A 12116-nucleotide genomic window follows, 5' to 3' on the forward strand; every position below is an offset into this window, starting at 1 on the left:
CAGAACAGACTTGTTATAAGCTCAGAATGTATTGTTATCTATGAAACGAGCACTACTAAACAACAACAAAAACTGAATAAAACCAAAGGCCAACCAAGAGGACTGGTTAACCAAAGAAAATCTGGCCAGAACTTAAGTGAAGAAAACAGGAAACAAATACAAAGTAACAAGATACTCAGCCCAGCACATCCACAGATAGCAAACTGCCAGCCATGCTTCTAAGAAAAGTGAAGGAGCCAACATCAAAGGCAGTTGTTATATTGCTCTTAAAGGAAGAATCAAAGACCAAAAACATACTTCTCAGTGACACATTTTACCTCTAACACATAAGTTAGGAAAGAGTAAAGGGGCGAAGACATCACTAACCTTCATGGATATACTGGGAAAGCCAGTATCAGGAAAGCAGACTCAGGCCAAGAATTATGGGACAGATGAATTATGGGACAGATGAATTATGGGACAGATGAATTATGGGACATTATTCTTAAGGGTTTTTCTGGTACAAGGGCATCTTAGCAGTTGGGAGCCAAGAAGTAGCACAAAGTCATACCCTGCAACAAACTTACACAGGAACAGGATGGTGTTAGAATGGGAAGAAAGATAGCAGAGGGCTGGACTGAAGGGAAGGATTTTCTTTTATTTTTTTTTATTAACTTGAGTATTTCTTATATACATTTCGAGTGTTATTCCTTTTCCCGGTTTCCGGGCAAACATCCCCCTCCCCCTCCCCTTCCTTATGGGTGTTCCCCTCCCGACCCTCCCCCCATTGCCGCCCTCACCCCCACAGTCTAGATCACTGGGGGTTCAGGACCCAGGGCTTCCCCTTCCACTGGTGCTCTTACTAGGATATTCATTGCTACCTATGAGGTCAGAGTCCAGGGTCAGTCCATGTATAGCCTTTAGGTAGTGGCTTAGTCCCTGGAAGCTCTGGTTGCTTGGCATTGTTGTACATATGGGGTCTCGAGCCCCTTCAAGCTCTTCCAGTTCTTTCTCTGATTCCTTCAACGGGGGTCCTATTCTCAGTTCAGTGGTTTGCTGCTGGCATTCGCCTCTGTATTTGCTGTATTCTGGCTGTGTCTCTCAGGAGCGATCTACATCCGGCTCCTGTCGGTCTGCACTTCTTTGCTTCATCCATCTTGTCTAATTGGGTGGCTGTATATGTATGGGCCACATGTGGGGCAGGCTCTGAATGGGTGTTCCTTCAGTCTCTGTTTTAATCTTTGCCTCTCCCTTCCCTGCCAAGGGTATTCTTTTTCCTCATTTAAAGAAGGAGTGAAGCATTCACATTTTGATCATCCGTCTTGAGTTTCGTTTGTTCTAGGGATCTAGGGTAATTCAAGCATTTGGGTTAATAGCCACTTATCAATGAGTGCATACCATGTATGTCTTTCTGTGATTAGGTTAGCTCACTCAGGAGGATATTTTCCAGTTCCAACCATTTGCCTACGAATTTCATAAACTCGTTGTTTTTGATAGCTGAGTAATATTCCATTGTGTAGATGTACCACATTTTCTGTATCCATTCCTCTGTTGAAGGGCATCTGGGTTCTTTCCAGTTTCTGGCTATTATAAATAAGGCTGCGATGAACATAGTGGAGCACGTGTCTCTTTTATATGTTGAGGCTTCTTTTGGGTATATGCCCAAGAGAGGTATAGCTGGATCCTCAGGCAGTTCAATGTCCAATTTTCTGAGGAACCTCCAGACTGATTTCCAGAATGGTTTTACCAGTCTGCAATCCCACCAACAATGGAGGAGTGTTCCTCTTTCTCCACATCCTCGCCAGCATCTGCTGTCACCTGAGTTTTTGATCTTAGCCATTCTCACTGGTGTGAGGTGAAATCTCAGGGTTGTTTTGATTTGCATTTCCCTTATGACTAAAGATGTTGAACATTTCTTTAGGTGTTTGTCAGCCATTCGGCATTCCTCAGCTGTGAATTCTTTGTTTAGCTCTGAACCCCATTTTTTAATAGGGTTATTTGTCTCCCTGCGGTCTAACTTCTTGAGTTCTTTGTATATTTTGGATATAAGGCCTCTATCTGTTGTAGGATTGGTAAAGATCTTTTCCCAATCTGTTGGTTGCCGTTTTGTCCTAACCACAGTGTCCTTTGCCTTACAAAAGCTTTGCAGTTTTATGAGATCCCATTTGTCGATTCTTGATCTTAGAGCGTAAGCCATTGGTGTTTTGTTCAGGAAATTTTTTCCAGTGCCCATGTGTTCCAGATGCTTCCCTAGTTTTTCTTCTATTAGTTTGAGTGTGTCTGGTTTGATGTGGAGGTCCTTCATCCACTTGGACGTAAGCTTCGTACAGGGTGATATGCATGGATCGATCTGCATTCTTCTACATGTTGCCCTCCAGTTGAACCAGCACCATTTGCTGAAAATGCTATCTTTTTTCCATTGGATGGTTTTGGCTCCTTTGTCAAAAATCAAGTGACCATAGGTGTGTGGGTTCATTTTTGGATCTTCAATTCTATTCCATTGGTCTATCTGTCTGTCTCTGTACCAATACCATGCAGTTTTTATCACTATTGCTCTGTAATACTGCTTGAGTTCAGTGATAGTGATTCCCCCGGAAGTCCTTTCATTGTTGAGGATAGCTTTAGCTATTGTGGGTTTTTTGTTATTCCAGATGAATTTGCAAATTGTTCTGTCTAACTCTTTGAAGAATTGGATTGGTATTTTGATGGGGATTGCATTGAATCTGTAGATTGCTTTTGGTAAAATGGCCATTTTTACTATATTAATCCTGCCAATCCATGAGCATGGGAGATCTTTCCATCTTCTGAGGTCTTCTTCAATTTCTTTCCTCAGTGTCTTGAAGTTCTTATTGTACAGATCTTTTACTTGCTTGGTTAAAGTCACACCGAGGTACTTTATATTATTTGGGTCTATTATGAAGGGTGTCGTTTCCCTAATTTCTTTCTCGGCTTGTTTCTCTTTTGTATAGAGGAAGGCAACTGATTTATTTGAGTTAATTTTATACCCAGCCACTTTGCTGAAGTTGTTTATCAGCTTTAGTAGTTCTCTGGTGGAACTTTTGGGATCACTTAAATGTACTATCATATCATCTGCAAATAGTGATATTTTGACCTCTTCTTTTCCAATCTGTATGCCCTTGATCTCCTTTTGTTGTCTGATTGCTCTGACTAGAACTTCAAGAACTATATTGAATAAGTAGGGAGAGAGTGGACAGCCTTGTCTAGTCCCTGATTTTAGTGGGATTGCTTCAAGTTTCTCTCCATTTAGTTTAATGTTAGCAACTGGTTTGCTGTATATGGCTTTTACTATGTTCAGGTATGGGCCTTGAATTCCTATTCTTTCCAGGACTTTTATCATGAAGGGGTGTTGAATTTTGTCAAATGCTTTCTCAGCGTCTAATGAAATGATCATGTGGTTTTGTTCTTTCAGTTTGTTTATATAATGGATCACGTTGATGGTTTTCTGTATATTAAACCATCCCTGCATGCCTGGGATGAAGCCTACTTGGTCATGGTGGATGATTGTTTTCATGTGCTCTTGGATTCGGTTTGCCAGAATTTTGTTGAGTATTTTTGCGTCGATATTCATAAGGGAAATTGGTCTGAAGTTCTCTTTCTTTGTTGGTTCTTTGTGTGGTTTAGGTATAAGAGTAATTGTGGCTTCGTAGAAGGTATTCAGTAGTGATCCATCTGTTTCAATTTTGTGGAATAGTTTGGATAATATTGGTATGAGGTCTTCTATGAAGGTCTGATAGAATTCTGCACTAAACCCGTCTGGACCTGGGCTCTTTTTGGTTGGGAGACCTTTAATGACTGTTTCTATTTCCTTAGGAGTTATGGGGTTGTTTAACTGGTTTATCTGTTCCTGATTTAACTTCGATACCTGGTATCTGTCTAGGAAATTGTCCATTTCCTGAAGATTTTCAAGTTTTGTTGAATATAGGTTTTTATAGTAAGATCTGATGATTTTTTGAATTTCCTCTGAATCTGTAGTTATGTCTCCCTTTTCATTTCTGATTTTGTTAATTTGGACGCACTCTCTGTGTCCTCTCGTTAGTCTGGCTAATGGTTTATCTATCTTGTTGATTTTCTCAAAGAACCAACTTTTGGTTCTGTTGATTCTTTCTATGGTCCTTTTTGTTTCTACTTGGTTGATTTCAGCTCTGAGTTTGATTATTTCCTGCCTTCTACTCCTCCTGGGTGTATTTGCTTCTTTTTGTTCTAGAGCTTTTAGGTGTGCTGTCAAGCTGCTGACATATGCTCTTTCCTGTTTCTTTCTGGAGGCACTCAGTGCTATGAATTTTCCTCTTAGCACAGCTTTCATTGTGTCCCATAAGTTTGGGTATGTTGTACCTTCATTTCCATTAAATTCTAAAAAGTTTTTAATTTCTTTCTTTATTTCTTCCTTGACCAGGTTATCATTGAGTAGAGCATTGTTCAATTTCCACGTATATGTGGGCATTCTTCCCTTATTGTTATTGAAGACCAGTTTTAGGCCGTGGTGGTCTGAGAGCACGCATGGGATTATTTCTATCTTTCTGTACCTGTTGAGGCCCGTTTTTTGACCAATTATATGGTCAATTTTGGAGAAAGTACCATGAGGAGCTGAGAAGAAGGTATATCCTTTTGCTTTAGGATAGAATGTTCTATAAATATCCGTTAAGTCCATTTGGCTCATGACTTCTCTTAGTCTGTCGACATCTCTGTTTAATTTCTGTTTCCATGATCTGTCCATTGATGAGAGTGGGGTGTTGAAATCTCCCACTATTATTGTGTGAGGTGCAATCTGTGTTTTGAGCTTTAGTAAAGTTTCTTTTACGTATGTAGGTGCCCTTGTATTTGGGGCATAGATATTTAGGATTGAGAGTTCATCTTGGTGGATTTTTCCTTTGATGAATATGAAGTGTCCTTCCTTATCTTTTTTGATGACTTTTAGTTGAAAATTGATTTTATTTGATATTAGAATGGCTACTCCAGCTTGCTTCTTCTGACCATTTGCTTGGAAAGTTGTTTTCCAGCCTTTCACTCTGAGGTAGTGTCTGTCTTTGTCTCTGAGGTGTGTTTCCTGTAGGCAGCAGAATGCAGGGTCCTCGTTGCGTATCCAGTTTGTTAATCTATTTCTTTTTATTGGGGAGTTGAGGCCATTGATGTTGAGAGATATTAATGAATAGTGATTATTGCTTCCCGTTATATTCATATTTGGATGTGAGGTTATGTTTGTGTGCTTTCATTCTCTTTGTTTTGTTGCCAAGACGATTAGTTTCTTGCTTCTTCTAGGGTATAGCTTGCCTCCTTATATTGGGCTTTACCATTTATTATGGGAAGCATTTTCTAATTGTCCTTTGGAGCATGCAGAGTAAGTTTAGTGGGACAGTGTTATAGGATAGGAAACATTGTTTGGCCATTAACACTGCATCATTGAAGATTTCAAGCCTGAATCTTGGAGACAGGCTAGGGGCAGGGTTGTTGTTGTAAAAATATAAAAATAAAAAAGTAACAGTGTCTTTAACCCCGCTAGGTCTGAGCCGTGGTGCCCCATGGTATCAGCTAGATATCTTGGCAGAAACACATCCCAGCCGCATGCATTCCTACACTCAAACCCTCACATAAAAGAACACACAGCACAATAATCTTTGACCCAATTGATAAGATATAATTGCCCACTTAAATATACAAAGCCCAGTACCGTCCATCCCTTAAGAACCTTGATAACAACCTGTAAATACACAGAGCAGAATCTTAACATCACCTGCCATGGCTTCTCCCCTCTCTCTGTCTCTCCTGTCTCTTCCTCTCTCCCTTAGTCTCCTCCTCTTCCTTCAAACTTCTCTTCCGCCCATCCTTCCTTCTCCTCCAATGACAGGCCTCCTTCTATCCTGTACCTGCCCCTCACCTGTAGTTTACAAATTCAATGGGGAGGTGGTTCTGGTGAAGTCACCTGAATTCTGAGTATGTGACTATGCAGCTGTCCTTGGGGCAGTGGAATTAGCATCAAAATACAGATAACTTCAGGGCAAACCACAACACAGGGTATTTTTTTTTTCCTTGGGTCCGTTTGTCCTACAGTTGTGCTGTCATTAATACAATGATTTCTCAAGAATGCTAGAAAAGTGTGTATTCAATGAAAAAAAAATACTAGAAAACCCATAAGGAAAAAGTTGACAGAAGTCAAGAGAAAAACATAGATTTAAACACCACTTAATTAAAACTGGTGGTGAAAGCAAATGAATATGTAAAAGAATACAGCATAGTCATGGACCTTTCTATGCCTGCCCCAGCTCCCAAATAACTAGGCATTGTTTCCCACTGTCTTCTAACTTAACCATTCTGTTTATACTAATCTAAGTTTTGCCACATTGCTGGTCAATTAACTCTCTTTCCTTCCCAGACTGCTTCTTCCTCCATGTTGGCCAACTGAATCCTGGACCTGATTCCTTCTAGAGTTCCAATCTTTCCAGGAAGTCCTACCTTCTACTTCCTGCGTTTCCTATAGCCCATCATCTTTTACATAAAACAATCTGAAGGAGACAGATGATGCTTAACAATACCAATCAGATATTGGTATTGGTTCAGTTGGTTCAGAAATCAGCATTTGTATGTATTGTATAGAGACAATCTTTACACAGTACATTAAAAACATCACTCCAACAATACAGAAAATTTGAGAATGATTTTACCCAGCTTTACTGTACTGACATTTGTAGATCAGATATCCAGTGACTACAACACACAGATTACAACAAGCATATTGGAGACATTCATCAAGACAGACTCTATGCTAGTCTTTAAAAATACCTTTCAGTAAATGTCATTTGGTTGGAATCATAGAGTAAAAGAACATTTGAAATCAATAGTAAAATGGTGTCTGGAAAAACCTACAAATATTTTAAAAGAGAAGAAATAACAAGGACAGTGAAAATCATTCCAAATGGATGGTAGTTAAAACACTAATAGTACAATTTGTGGTAGGGCTGGAGATGACTTAGTGGGTAAGAAAGCATGAAGTTCTGAGTTCAAAACCCCAGCATATATGGCTTTACATGCCTGTAACTTCAGTAAAGGCAGAGGGGAAGCAGCAGATTACAAGAATTCATCCATCAGACAGTCTAATTCAAACAGCAGGATTCTGGCCCAGTGAGAAACACTGCCTTAAGGTAATAAGGCGGAGAACAACAGAGAAAGATGCTTGAAGTCCTGCTCTGGTCTCTTTATGGCTGCTCATGATACTCGTACAATCAAGGGATGGCAACACACACACACCCACACACACACAGAGACAAATTGTAAGAAGTACCAAATACAGTTAGAGATAAACGCATATTTTAAACGCTGATATGGGAAAATGTTTTAAATAATTAATCTCCATTTTATCACACAAAATATGACAAGTTAATTTCAAGACACAGGAAAATGCCAGTAGAGTCCAATGCTGACCAATAAAGTGAGTAAGTTTGAGGTCGTTTTTTTAAAGTTTCCTAGAGAAACAGGATAGATAGAAAACATAAATTGCTAATAACAGTATGCTAGAGAAAAAGTTCATTTTTGCTGATGTCCACATTATCCTCAAGTTTGATGATGTACAGTCTACAGTGCTCTGTACCCAATTATATTCAGGATTAAAATGTATTATATTATTATTTCTTATTATTACTATGAATTCTTAAGTTAGCATCTCATGTAAATCAGACTGATCTTGAGTTTATTATGTAGCATAGGTTGGCCTTGAACACCTGATCCTCTTAGCCTCCACCGACCAAGTGCTTGGATTATAGCATGTACCACCTTGGCCCAGTCCATGGCTAAGATTTTGGTTTTTTTTGGCACATGCTATGAATGATTTGAATGTGCCCCCACCCCAATTCAGGCACAGAAACTTTATAATAGGCATTTTGAAAATTTTACGAAGTGAACCTTCAAGAAGTGATCTTGAGATTTCTCCTGAAATTGTAGACTGACTTCATTTCCTAATAAAGGCTTAAGGAAAAGGGTTTCAGTTCAGGGGTAAAGCCCCTGACTAACATGCACAAAGGCCTTGTATTCAATTTCTTGCATACACATGAACATACCCAAAGAGCTAGCTTGATGTAGAGTTAATCTCTTTGGCTCTATCTTCTGTCTTATTATCATGCAGGACACCTAGGAACAATGAAGGATGTAGGAGCTCTATGTTAAAAAACAAGGATTTGGGTGGGATACAGATGTTGAAATATAAAAATATACTTAGCATTCTTATAATATATAGAATAAGTTTTTATACATACCTGTATTCATGGTTAAGAGTTTATTATTATTATCTATTTATATCGTGTATGTGTGTATGTGTGTGTGTGAAAGAGAGAAAGAGAAAGAGAGAGAGAGAGTGAGAGAGAGAGAGAGAACACGCAATTCAATGGAGGAAAAAAGTCTTCAAGAAATAATTTTCAACCAACAAAATATTAGTTTGGATAAAAAAACTGGTCTTAAATCCTGACAAACCATTCATAAAATTATTTTGAGCTAGATTATAGACATAATCATAAAAATGAAAACAATAAAATTATACAGAAATGCTTGTAATAGCTTTATTGATAATAGCTAAAAAGTTTTATGAAGCCCAATATCCACTCTGTATGAATGTATAAACACACTGTGATTCATTTATGTAATGGAAAATAAAACTAACTTCTATGATGCCAGCAAAGAGACATGTTACCCGAAACCATCAGCCACAAGTAAACTGTACTGTGTGGACCATTTACTTACATGGAATTCGAAACCAAGCAAAACCCATCTTGTGATAGAAACCAAAAAACACCTTCATGTATAAAGCAGGTGAAAATATTTTAGGCATTAAGAAGCACCAAGTAGGGTCTTGGAATGGAGCCCAGCTGGTAGCATGCTCACCTAAGAGACAGGAGCCTTCATAAACCAGAAGTCTGTAGTCCCAGCTTCTAGAAGATGGAATCAAGAAGCTCATGAATTCAAGGTCCTTCTCAGTGAGTGAGGCCAGTCTGAGGTACATGAGACTCTACCTCACCAAACACCAAAATGAACACACATGATAACAAATAAAAGCATTCAATTGGGCTTTAAGAAAATTAAATTCTGCTTTTGAAAAGCAGTACCATAAAGGAGGACATGTGTAAGTCAGAAACAGGGAAATGGAATTACAATGTCTGTGGTCATAATGTACCAAAAGCCTATATGATTCAGTAATAACATGGAATCCAGTAAGAAAGTGGACAAATTGCTTCCCAAAGAAGGCAGACAGCTAACAGTAAGCATCTAAGAAGATGCAGCATGTGAGTAGTCTACAGGAATTGCACATTAAAACTAAGCAAGGCATCGCCTACAGATGGAAGACAAAACAAAATTTGAAATACTGAACTATCCAGGCCGGTGAGCACATGGGTATGGCCTGGAACTCCCCTGCTCCGCTGGTGGGAATGGGAAACAGCTCGGACACATTGAGAAATGTCTTGGTAACTTTACCTTTCATTTACCTAAATAAAATGAATATACATTTCTACAAAGGGATTGTACGAGAGTTTAGGCTGGCAAGATGACCTAGTGTATAAAGGCACTTGCTGCCAATCTAATCTGTATGATCAGAGTTCCATAACTGTAGTACATGACGCAAGTCTCCTGAAAGTTGTCCACTGACTTCCACAGAGGTGCCATCCATGGCTTGTACACACACACTCACACTCACACACACTCACACACACACACACTCACACACATGCACACTCACACACACGCACACTCACACACATATGCACACTCAGACACATGCACAGTCACACACATATGCACACTCACACATATATGCACACTCACACATATATGCACACACACACACTCACACACATGCACACTCACACACACATATGCACACTCAGACACACATATGCACACTCAGACACACGCACACACATATGAACACTCACACACATATGCACACTCACACACACGCACACTCACACACAGGCATACTCACAGGCATGCACACATGCACACACGCACACATACCCGCACTCACACACACAAGCTGCAGAGATGCCTTAGTGTGTAGGCTCTCATTCTGTTCCACCCAGAAGACCCCAAGTTCTGCTTTCATCATCAGCAACAAGTGGCTCAAATCCACCTATAACTCCAGTTTCAGGGGATCACACTCCTTCCCTCTTCTGGATTTTGTTGGCATGCTCATGTACATGCATAAACACTCTGACAGATATCACACACACACAATTATTAAAACTATTTTTAAATTAATAAATATATTTTAAAAAGAATTTTCACAACACATTCATTGATAATTGCTGACATCCTTTTGATCAAGTTCAGTGTCCGTGAACAGATCAGGGGATGAGCACACAGTGATTTAATCTGGTAATAGAGAATGGAACTAACTTCTGTGATACGCAACAGAGACAAATGTTAAAGGCCTTCTGCTGCATGAACAAATCAGACATAAATGATATCTGCTGTATGATTTCAAAGAGATGGAGCTTCAGAATAAGCTCAAGTAACCCTGTGTCAAGAGGAAGCTAGGACAATGATTGCTTCTAGTGAGGGGATTGGGTGAGGTGGATATGGACGAGGCTGAAAGTAAACTTTCTGAGGAGATAAGAATGCTGTCCATATTCCACTTGAGATAGTCGGGTCTTTTTTCGTGTGTGTGGGAAACACAAATGTCAAAAATTCACTGAACTGCACACTGAAAATTGGAGAATTTTGGTCTGTTTCAGTAAAAATTCTGTTAGAAAAAGATCATCACCAAAAGGGGCTATCCCTTTGGAGGTAGACTGGTGAAGTTGGGTCAGGTGCCCTGAGCTGGATTCTTGGTTCTTAATACCATGCCCTTTTTATGCGTGTCTTATCATTCTAACCTCCTGCCCTACCTATGGCTTCACCTGGGGAAAGGGTGCCACAGAACTTGTCACTCAGGTCTCCCAGGCTTCTTTCTGGCCAAGCCCACCCCTCCCATACCTGCAGAATATGATTCTCTACCTCAGACTTCACAGCAGGTTGATAAAGCCACCCTGCTCAAGCAATTCCCTGCCTTTCGCCCATATGCTTGCACAAATTTGCAGCTGATTTCTCCCCAGGGAACAATCTCCACTTAAAGTCAAAGCCGCCAAGGGGCTTCTCTAATCTCCAAGCATTTGCAGAGCTGAACGGTGTTTTCAATTCCCAGAACCCCCAGCCTCCTGCATGCAGACAGGTAACCCAGTTCTCCCCTCCACTGTACTGTGTGATTCTGAGCCGCTGCTTATAGGATGGTGGTGGACCTGGCTCTCTAAGAGAGAAAAGACACAGACTCCCCTATCACTCCTCCTCAGCTGCAGCTAGGGCTAAGGGTTTGACATTCTGAATAGTCTGGGACAAATAGCTTTCTCCCTTCCCAGCCACTATACAATTGTTGCATCCTTCATAAACAATCACTGATAATATTTTCTTTTTGGACTGGCACCTGCTTTATTAGGAGTCTGCTCTACTCAGTGGCTGCACTGAGCAGAGCCCTCAGCCTCCAGGCTGCCCAAAGGCAAGCTAAGCTCAACAGGGGAATGACTCAGAAAGGCAGTTTGGAAAATCAGAACTGGGATTCAGAGACTTCTGAGTGCATGTGTCCCAGAGGGAATGCCTGATGATGTGTGGTATTTTCAGAGTCGCTGGCTTGAGGTTTTGTGTGTGTGTGTGTGTGTGTGTGTGTGTGTGTGTGTGTGTGTAATGCAACACAACAAGCTTTCTTGCTTTAGGCAAATGTTTTGGAAGGCTTCTTCTAGCAGGCAGAGAAGGCAGTGAGCTTGGCCATAGTCTGGAAGTCAAAAATCAAAGCTGAAGTTGGGCACGATGGTAAACACTTGTGATCTGGATCCCACACTCAAGGTGAGTTTAAGACCAACACAGCCTACCTAACAAGCATCCATTGCACCCAAGACTATCTATAACAACAAAAATGTTACGGGAAGACCCACCTAATTCCTTTCATCTGTTCTTTAGTGATGGGTGTAGAAAGTTGGGAATTGTATGACTGCCTGAATCAGAGGCAAGTGCTTTGCAGGCAGGGAGCACAACCTGGAGTTCATGGCAAGAAGATTAGCCAGACAATCAAGCAGACCCATCCCTGGACACACTGATACTGGAGAAGCTTG

The sequence above is a fragment of the Rattus norvegicus genome, chromosome 19 (genome assembly GCF_036323735.1).
Source record: "Rattus norvegicus strain BN/NHsdMcwi chromosome 19, GRCr8, whole genome shotgun sequence".
NCBI lineage: Eukaryota > Metazoa > Chordata > Mammalia > Rodentia > Muridae > Rattus > Rattus norvegicus.